The following is an 11,547-nucleotide window of genomic DNA, read 5'->3' as shown; positions in this document are numbered from 1 at the left end:
ATGATTCATTGTTTTATTATTTCATTATTGCTTGATTCTCTAATAAATACACACCTTCTCTGATTATCTAACACAAAATTGACTCTACAGAAAAACACTCCACAGTAACAGATCCTTATGCTAAGGCAAATGTAACTCTCATTACCAATCAGACAATATTATCACTCATAAGAGCTATTGTTTCACTGTATTCCATCAAATTGCTTGCTATTCTAGCCTGAAGGGCAGTGTACATACAAATCTTGCTTACTCCTTCCGCACACATTACTCCAGGCAACTATGTCTAAAGTTGGAATTCCTTAATGTAGAAACGGCTGTACCATGACACAGATAGACAGTTATCTCACATATACTGATTGTACCAAACACAAACGCTTCTATTATACCACAATTAATATTAATATGATTTATACTGCATATTGCCTCTGCTGCTACTCCAATGAGCTGATTACTTCAGATGGTAATGTTTTCTGATAAGCTGCATCTTCTCCTCCACATACGCTGACACCTTTTTTTTCTGTTTACCTTACCTCTTTGTTTGACAGAAATTCTTTAATCATGGTACCAATTTACTTTCTTACATCCTCTTATGATTCCATTACTTATAACTAACACACACACACACACACACACACACACACACACACATGGGAGAAGCTTTTTCTAAAATTTTATTATACTAATGTATCCTACTGTACCATATCACATGACAGTCAAAGAAAGAATATTTCAGATTCACTTATAAACTATAGATACAACAGGAGAAGAGTTTGACTGCTTCAGCAAATAGAAAAAAATGAGACAGACAGCTGGGGTAAGCATTATCTCCACATAATGAATACGACACGTAATGATGAATCCCCTACTTGCTATTTGCACAAGGAATTAGTTCCAAATATTATCACCAAGAAATTGCACTCCAACTGTCCTGCCAATTCCATAGTTAATAGTACATCTTATTTCACACTCTTTGATAGCTTATCAGTAGCACCAATAATTTTTATTCCAGAAACATGCATCACTACTATATCCTCTGTGTTCTTAATAGATTCAAAAAAATGCCTGTGAAATGCCATTCAAATCACTACCACTGTCCAGTAAACACTTAACATGGTTGGTTACCTTGTACACTTTCTGTTATTACAGGGTATTGCACTTCTGTTGTACTTACCACGTGATCTTCTTTATACAACAACTTCTCATTAATCCTTTTCCTGGAAAAACTATCACCCTGCTTACTAAAATGATTATCAGATCCACTGTCACTTTCTCTATGCTTTAGATTTTGTACTTCTTCCACCTTTTTCTCTGTTTTAGTCAATTTTGAATCTACATTTTCATTTACTTTTTCCAGTTTTTTCTCTACCACTACTGCGCACTTGGTTTCTACCTCCATTTCTAAATCATTTTTAATCTGATCACTTTGTTTCTCAAGTTTAACCCTATCTTCAGCACATTGTTTCTTGAAAACCTCCACCTTCCTACTACTGTCAACACAAAGCTTCTTTCTCTCTTCCACACATTTATGACTCAATGTTAATTTCTCATTAATATTATCACAATCTTTAACTACTGCATCAAACTTCTTATTTAATTATGAGAGATTAGAGCTAACTACCTCAATCTCCTTTTAATTTCTTTCTTCAGTTCATCCTTTAAGCTAACCCTGTCAGTTCTAATGATATCAGTTTTCTTTTCCACCATGCTAATGTCTTCTTTCATACTACTTTCCATAGTATTCAAACTACTCATAATTTGCCTTAACATCACTTCCACTTTTCTGTCAGTCATAAACTTTTGCTCTTGCTGACTTTCGCTAATAGATTCCTTCTCCTTAACCTTAATGACCTCATCCACTTCAGTACTGTTTTCATCCATTTCGCTCTTTACATTAGGACTTTCATCACATCCTTCAAAGTTACATTCATATCTGATTTATAACTACTATCGTCTATGGAACCAATCCCACTAAGGTCTTTGTGTTCACTTAAAAACTTAACCTCTACAGCTTTGTTCTCAGCCGCACTGTCTTGTTCATCAAGGCCACTCATTATGCATCACTTAATACAAAACAGCTTTTGCTATGAAATTACCTTATTCTCATTCACTCTTCTTCTGCTGTTGTGGTTGTCATCTGGGTGTTCACGGCTGCAGCAAGTTGTAATTCTCTTGGCAAGGAGTCTTGTTTATCTCCGGTCAGCTGTGTCCAACTGTGTGCTGATTGGCTGCTCCTGTAATTAATGGCTGCTTCCATAGATCCTGCTTGCTGATTGGCTGCAGTCCTGCTGTGACCATGAAACCCCAGCACTGATTGTCTGTATTATCTCTTCCATTTAAATCACTGTAAATCACCCGATTTCACTCTTCACTGTCAAAGTTCATGAGTTCTAGTTTATTTTGACCACATACAATAGACCTCAACCAGGGCACCATATGTGACAGTTTACCTTCTTTTTTTCTTCACTAATTGTCCTCAGTGTCAACATACTGCAATGCTACAGTGACTGAAAAATGGGGTATGGAAGTACAACAATGACCACCTTAAATGATGTAGCTGACAGGTACACATTTGTGTTTCACAGTACTTTACTTTCATTGCTCACAATCCCCCAATAATACACAGTTGTATGGCCAGTGCACTATTGTTTAACTTTCGATAAGCCTCATTAATAGGTTTGCTGGTGAACATCCACATACTGCTACAGTAGTTTCCTGTTGAACATCTACGAGCAGTAGAAACCTAACCACACAGTTATTGAAGAACAATGAGATACATATGGAACAGATACTGTCATTGTTTTAACACATGGCCTAATTTTATTACACTTACTTTACAGATGCATTGTTGTTGATCTAACCAATACAGGTTCCTCGTCTGGAGCTCGGCCATGGAATGACTGTCTTGGGACCAAAAACTGGACCCTTATATATTCTAACAATAAGAGGCACTGAAAATTCACACTGCTCAATGTTTAATTTACAAAAATTAAAATTAAGACTTAACTCATTAAATTAAATGAATACATTGAAAAATTCATTCCTTTTAACATTTTCTTCTAGTACAAGTGTTAGGCTGATTTATTTGTTTAAATGATGAAATTAACCAATATCAATATGAAAACAATACTTTTGAGAAAACTGTTAATTACTTTGGAATTAATTAGGGCCTGGCTTTTCTAACATGTTTCTGAATAGAACCAAATAAATACTTCTAATTGTTCCTCTAAATATTGATAATTAGTACAGAATATATATTTGTTTATAAGTCAATGATACAATTTAAGTTACAAAATGCTTACTGATTTCACCCAACAACAAAAGATACTAACTAGGAATAGTCAAAATAAATTAGAAAATTAATTGCATCCATAAAACTGAGCACAAAATTAGATCTGGTGTTATGTTCTTTAAAACTGAGGGCCAACTTTTCTTGTCCTTGAAAATGCAGGTTATACTCACATATGTCAATGGTAATTAATTCATAAATGAAAGAATGAATTTTAAGGAGGCAGATGTCAAAACAAGAGGGGAAGTAAAAATATCCCAGCTTGCTTCATCACAAGACAGCAAAATTTGTAACAGATAAAGAGACCGAGCCTACTAGAAATCCTTGGAGAATACCAGAAATATTAAATTTAATTGACAGAAAGAGATAATATAAAAATTCAGTAAAATAATTAGGCGATAGGGAATACAAACATCTAAAAAATGATTTGAAAGGAAGTGCAAACAGGTTAAGAAGGAATGGCTACAGGACAAATGTTAGTATGTATCACTAGGTGAAACACAGATGCAGCCTACAGGAAAATTAAAGACCCCTTTGAAGAAAAACGAACAATTTACATGAGAATAAAGAGTACAGATGAAAAACCAGTCCTAAGGAAAGAAGGGAAAGCTGAGAGGTGGAAGGAGTACCTAGAGGGTCCACACAAGCAAGATATACTTGAGGGCAGTATTACAGAAGTGGGAGAGGATGTAGATGAAGATGATATTTGAAGACTACACGGAGAGAAATGGTTAAGTCAAAATCTTATGAAAATGTGTTAGTGGTATCATTATGAAGTTCATCAGATGTACTTTCAGTTGAGTGAACTTAAATGAAAGTGATGGGTATTGTCACGGAGTTGTAGCCAGATTCAAATATGGTACACATGGAGAAAACGGATCAAGTCCGTCCAATACATGTACAGAAAGGGCGAAGTTCAGCAGATGCAGAGGCATATTTCAGACTATCTAACAGATCAAAATGAAAATTTATGTTCTGACACTGACAATGTTGAGTGTTTATGGAAAAAATCCAAGGCAATCGTAAAATGCGTTTCAGACAGGTAAGTGCTGAGTAAAACTGTGAGGGATGGGAAAAACCCACCGTGGTTCAACAACAAAGTTAGGAAACTATTGCGAAAGCAAAGAGAGCTTCACTCCAAGTTTAAACGCAGCCAAAACCTCTCAGACAAACAGAAGCTAAATGATGTCAAAGTAAGTGTAAGGAGGGCTATGCGTGAAGCGTTCAATGAATTCGAAAGTAAAATTCTATGTACCGACTTGACAGAAAATACTAGGAAGTTCTGGTCTTATGTTAAATCAGTAAGTGGCTCGAAACAGCATATCCAGACACTCCGGGATGATGATGGCATTGAAACAGAAGATGACATGCATAAAACTGAAATACTAAACACCTTTTTCCAAGGCTGTTTCACAGAGGAAGATCGCACTGCAGTTCCTTCTCTAAATCCTCGCACAAACGAAAAAATGGCTGACATCGAAATAAGTGTCCAACGAACAGAAAAGCAACTGGAATCACTCAACAGAGGAAAGTCCACTGGACCTGACGGGATACCAATTCGATTCTACACAGAGTACGCGAAAGAACTTGCCCCCCTTCTAACAGCCGTGTACCGCAAGTCTCTAGAAGAACGGAAGGTTCCAAATGATTGGAAAAGAGCACAGGTAGTCCCAGTCTTCAAGAAGGGTCATCGAGCAGATGCGCGAAACTACAGACCTATATCTCTGATGTCGATCTGTTGTAGAATTTTAGAACATGTTTTTGGCTTGCGTATCATGTCGTTTTTTGGAAACCCAGAATCTACTCTGTAGGAATCAACGTGGATTCTGGAAACAGCGATCGTGTGAGACCCAACTCGCTTTATTTGTTCATGAGACCCAGAAAATATTAGATACAGGCTCCCAAGTAGATGCTATTTTCCTTGACTTCTGGGAGGCGTTCGATACAGTTCCGCACTGTCACCTGATAAACAAAGTAAGAGCCTACGGACTATCAGACCAGCTGTGTGGCTGGATTGAAGAGTTTTTAGCAAACAGAACACAGCATGTTGTTATCAATGTAGAGACATCTACAGATGTCAAGGTAACCTCTGGTGTGCCACAGGGGAGTGATAGGGGACCATTGCTTTTCACAATATATATAAATGACCTAGTAGATAGTGTCGGGAGTTCCATGCGGCTTTTCGTGGATGATGCTGTAGTATACAGAGAAGTTGCAGCATTAGAAAATTGTAGCGAAATGCAGGAAGATCTGCAGTGGATAGGCACTTGGTGCAGGGAGTGGCAACTGACCCTTAACATAGATAAATGTAATGTATTGCGAATACATAGAAAGAAGGATCCTTTATTGTATGATTATATGATAGCGGAACAAACACTGGTAGCAGTTACTTCTGTAAAATATCTGGGAGCATGCATGCGGAACGATTTGAAGTGGAATGATCATATAAAATTAATTGTTGGTAAGGCGGGTACCAGGTTGAGATTCATTGGGAGAGTCCTTAGAAAATGTAGTCCATCAACAAAGGAGGTGGCTTACAAAACACTTGTTCGACCTATACTTGAGTATTGCTCATCAGTGTGGGATCCATACCAGATCGGGTTGACAGAGGAGATAGAGAAGATCCAAAGAAGAGGGGCGCGTTTCGTCACAGGGTTATTTTGTAACCGTGATAGCGTTACGGAGAGGTTTAGCAAACTCAAGTAGCAGACTCTGCAAGAGAGGCGCTCTGCATCGCGGTGTAGCTTGCTTGCCAGGTTTCGAGAGGGTGCATTTCTGGATGAGGTATCGAATATATTGCTTCCCCCTACTTATACCTCCCGAGGAGATCATGAATGTAAAATTAGAGAGATTCGAGTGCGCATGGAGGCTTTCAGACAGTCGTTCTTCCTGTGAACCATACGTGACTTGAACAGAAAAGGGAGGTAATGACAGTGGCACGTAAAGTGCCCTCCGCCATACACCGTTGGGTGGAGATTCGAGTGCGCATGGAGGCTTTCAGACAGTCGTTCTTCCTGTGAACCATACGTGACTTGAACATAAAAGGGAGGTAATGACAGTGGCATGTAAAGTGCCCTCCGCCATACACGATTGGGTGGCTTGCAGAGTATAAATGTAGATGTAGATGTAGATGCGGATTTCTGAGCTGTATTGATTTTTTCGTCTGCTTTTATGGAAGTCTCCTTGTTGACATTGTTAAATGAAATGTCATTGTTGATCTTTCTTATGTATTGTCGAGGCTAACATGGAGAAGTTTTGACATTGGCTTCTTTGCTTTGTGCAGTGGTGGAACTGAATTTCGTGCAGTGATTTGCGCTAACAGAGCACATCCTTGACAATCACTTCAGTGCTTTGTGATGTGGTAGATAGAATTGAATTTCATCTAAAATCCAACTGAGGTCAATGTTTAAACTGGTGATCAAACATTCAGAGTCAAGCTGCAGTGGTAACTGAAGAAAAAGACAATCTGAAGTACCTAAAAAGTCACATGATATAGGAGAGAATTGTAACTGTTAGAAGAACTGTACTCATTTGCTAACTCATGCAAAGAAGTCTACATTAATATCTAATTTCAATTGGCTGAAGGACTGGAATGAGCAAAGTTGTCACCAGACAGGACTGATTTCTGTTGACAATTTACAATGCTGAAGACCTTGCAGAGGTGAGACAGTAGCTACTTTGCAGATTATACATTTCATTATAAGATCAGAATAATAAGAGGCAATACTGTGACAGAATAGTCTATTTGTTAAAAGACCTTTATATCACTGCTTGATATTGCAAAGAAAAGATTAGAAACTATTAGGAATTCCTTAAAAATGCTTAAAAATAAAGGTATGGGCCGCCATTTGATAAACGAGTAAAATAGGGAAACCAAGTTCATAAACTTTCAACAAAAACAGAGCAAAACATCTGCACTCACATCAAGTCATTTAAAGAATGGTCCCATCATTATAGCATAAATAAAACACAGAAACCATATTTGCCTGAAGAAATCACAATCAATAAGATGTTCAAGATGTTTCAAAAGACACATTCTACTTGTTCCATATCATATGAAACTTATCATAAAATATTTAATACAATATTTATTATCTCATTCGGTTTCCCTCGAAGTGATACATGCAGTGCTTGTGATAAATTTTCTGTGACATTCAAAGCTCTGGAGACACAACTCAAACATGCAACAGATGGAAAGGAAAGATCAGACATTCAAAGTAATATTAAGAGAGACAAGATTGAAAATGAACTGCACCACTGTAAAGCTGATGCATTGTATCAGCATAAAAGACAATCTCAAAACAGGAGCAGAAAGTTTACAAACACAGAATTGATATGTATGGATTTCCAACGAAATCTTACATGTCCAAACATCAGCACCAACATTGTCTATTATAAGCAACAACCTTCTCTATGTGTATTTAACATGCAGCGACTCTCAGACAGTAATGCAGTGTTTTATGTTTATCCTGAAACTATAGAGAAGAAAGGTTCAAATGAAGTAATTCCTTTCCTGCATCATTATGTTACTTCGTTTCTGGATACTGAGGTTAAAAATTTGGAAATGTTCTATGACTCATGTGGTGGTCAAAACAAAAACTACACCCTTTTCAGGATCATCCATTATCTTGTCCATCATGCAAAGTAATTTGAATCAATTCATGTGACATTCACAGTAAGAGGACATACCTAGAAAGTGATAGAGACATGGGCCTCATCAGACGTGAAACAAAAGCTGAGCTCCCAAAGTACTGGAAAGACATAATTAAAGGTGTACATGTAAAACCCACTCCTTTTCAGGTTGTTGAAGTTGATGGCTCAGTGATATGTGACTGGATTGATTTCTTGCAACCAAGATACTGACCAAAATGTCCATTCCCATTGTGAATTATTAAGGAGATGAAGATAGAACATCACTGTCCAAGGCTTATCATACACCGTGACACTTACAGTGTATCTGGGATCACAACAGTTGTTACAACTCCTGCTGGACGAATGGAAGAGGAACCAGAACTTGCTGAAGGACAGTTTTTGTTCCCTTCACCCTGTTACAAAGGTAGGATGGTAAAGACTTTAGTCACAGTAACTAAATGAAACTAGATCATATCAGTGTGTGAAATAGCAGGTCCTACTTTATTATAACAGACCTATTGAGATAACATGCTAATAAGAGGTCACATGTCCAATGTTTCAGGACTGCTATCTATCACCAAGGAAAAGTATAGTGATCTGCAAGAACTGAAGGTGTTCTGTGACACAGGGACCCAAGAGTACTGTACACATATTCTTTTCTGGCAGTGAATTTACAAACATGTTTTGTGTTATTTCTTATAAGTAAAAAGTGAGAAATGAAGGCTGTGGGTTATAGAAACTGTGATTTTTGCTGATAACTGAAATTATGTCCTATTAACGATATTTTTAATGCATGTGTTGTAACCATTTATTGAATAATTGTTGGTAGTTGTATACCAGGTGGGACTTATTAATCATTATAGTTTACATGAGTTCAGTGAAAATAAAAACAGAACATTGATAAATGGGTATTGTTCCTAAAACCTGATTAGTCATTAACATCCTGTATAATAATGACTAGACTCAAAGATGAATAGATCTTTGTCAAGGGAGTTACAGGGAAGTTGTATAGTGAAGTATCATCTCAATATCACATTACATTCTGACTTTTACAATTTAATTAGTGCATTATACAAAGAAATTAAAAAATAGACTTTCAGATAAAAAGACTTACAGGTTCCAATTTTTAATAATATTAGAGTTTAATAATATTGTTATCCACTTTTAAGGAATCCTAAAGAATAGGTCACTGAATGTACAGTCTTAATCACAAAAGCATACTTCAATAACCAATTAAACTGTAACGTTTTAATCTTTAAAATTGCTCTCCTGATAAATCTATAAAATGGACTTAACCCCTTCTTTCAATGTGGTCTTCATTTGAGATGGTATACTGTGAGAAGAACTTGACACAGAACTGAAACAAGACCTTGGGAATAGCTAATGTTCTGTTAGAGCTACTGATAGCCTTGGGAGAACCAGCCATGACAAAACTCTTCCATTTGGTGAGCAAGCTGTATGAAATGGGCAAAATATCTTCAGACTTCAAAAAGAATATAATAATTTCAGTCCCAAAGAAAGCACATGCTAACAGGTGTGAATATCACTGATCTATTAGTTTAATAATTCATGGTTGCAAAATACTAACCTAAATTCTTTACAGAAGAATGGAAAAAATTGTAGAAGTAGACCTCAAGGAAGATCAGTTTGGATTCAGGTAAAATGTAGAAACACACAAAGTAGTACTGATTCCTACAACTGCTCATAGAAGAAATGTTAAGGAAAGGCAAACCTATGTTTATAGCATTTGTAGAGTTAGAGAAAGCTTTTGACAATAATGACACTATTTGAAGGTAGCAAGAGTAAAATACAGGGAATGAAAGGCTATTTACAAGTTCTACAGAAACCAGACAGTGGTTATAAGAGTCAAGGGGCATGAAAGGGTAGCAGTGGTTGAGAATGAAGTGAGACAGGGTTGTAGCCTATTCTTGATGTTATTCAATGTATACTCTGACCAAGCTGTAAAGGAAGTGAAAGAATAATGTGGATAGGAATTAAAGTGCAGGGAGAAGAAATAAAAACATTGAAGTTTGCTGATGACATAGTAATTCTCTCAGATATAGCAAAGGACTTGGAAGAACAGTTGATTGGAATAGACAGTGTCTTGAAACGAGGATCAAAAATGAACATCAACAAAACCAAAATAAGGATAATGGAATGTAGTTGAATTAAATCAGGTGATGCCAAGGGAATTAGATTAGTAAAAAAGACACTTAAAGTACTAGATGAGTTTTATTATTTGGGCAGCAAAATAACTGATGGTGGCCAAAGTAGAGAGAATTTAAAATGCAGACTGGAAATACCAAGAAAAGCATTTCTGAAGAACAGAAATTTGTTAACATCAAGTATAGATTTAAGTGTCACCAAGTCTTTAGTGAAAATATTTACGTGGAGTGTAGCCACATACAGAAGTGAAACAGGGATGGTAAACAGTTAGGCAAGAAGAGAATAAACACTTCTGAAATGTGGTGCTACAGCATAATGCTGAAGTTTACATGGGTAGATCATGTCATTAATGAGGAAATGCTGAATAGAATTGTGAAGCAAAGAAATTTGTGACACAACCTGATTAGAAGAAGGGACTGATTGGTAGAACATATTCTGAGACATCAAGAGATCACCAGTATAGTAGTGGTAGGAAGTGTGTGCGTGTGTGTGTGTGTGTGTGTGTGTGTGTGTGTGTGTGTGTGTGTGGTGTGGGGGGATTGTAGAGGGAGTACCAAGAATATCGCTCACTACCTGTGCACACTCTGTTTCAACAAGGTGTCAGTATTTTCTTCAACTACAACCAGATTCTGAACATCAACACTATCTCTTTGTTTTGTATTAGAACTCAGTTTTTTTATTATTATCATAAGTTTAAACTACTTTTGTTAATATTGTCTGTCGAGAATCAAAAACAAGAACTTCCTTCTGTTTATAGCTACATTTATTTCTGGGTTTATTTATTTTGTACCAAATATCATTACCAAAATCACATGATTTCGATTCCAATTTTTCAACATTTCTCATTTCCTCTCTAAGCAAAACCTCATTGAATCCAGATTATTAAATACATCCTACAAACCTGATTTTTACATGACTGGTATTACTGTTGATTTCATCCAGTTTAACTAAATTTGTCAAGATCAGTTTTAATTTCATTGCTAAGTTCACAAAATCCAGCATCCACAAATTTTGATCACTATCAATTACTGTACTTCAAAACTCCATTCTTGTCTAAATAGACCCAATTAATATGATTTATAATACTCATCACTCATCATATCATTTTGAAGATTACTTGCAATTCATTTTACCAGTACACTTAACGACAGAAACACTTTATGTTCATATTCCTTAAGTGCTGGTTGCTGCTGCAATTAATAATTGTCAACTGTTTGCCAGTCTCCTGTGTTAATGTTAAATCAGATCCCTTATTGGTTGCTGCTTCTTGAAATATGACTGCTCGATTCCCAGTCTTCCTTGACCGATTATGTCCAGTATGGCTGCCACCTCCTTCACCTCTCATAGGTTGATCTTTAATCTGGCACCATCCTAATATTATCCAGGTCATATGCACAATGTCAAAATCATTTTTATTTATTAGTACTCCGTACACTTCCCACATTTTAAAATAAGAATAGTCT

The sequence above is a fragment of the Schistocerca americana genome, chromosome 7 (genome assembly GCF_021461395.2).
Source record: "Schistocerca americana isolate TAMUIC-IGC-003095 chromosome 7, iqSchAmer2.1, whole genome shotgun sequence".
Taxonomy (NCBI): Eukaryota; Metazoa; Arthropoda; class Insecta; order Orthoptera; family Acrididae; genus Schistocerca; species Schistocerca americana.
Note: the sequence above shows the minus strand (reverse complement) of the source record.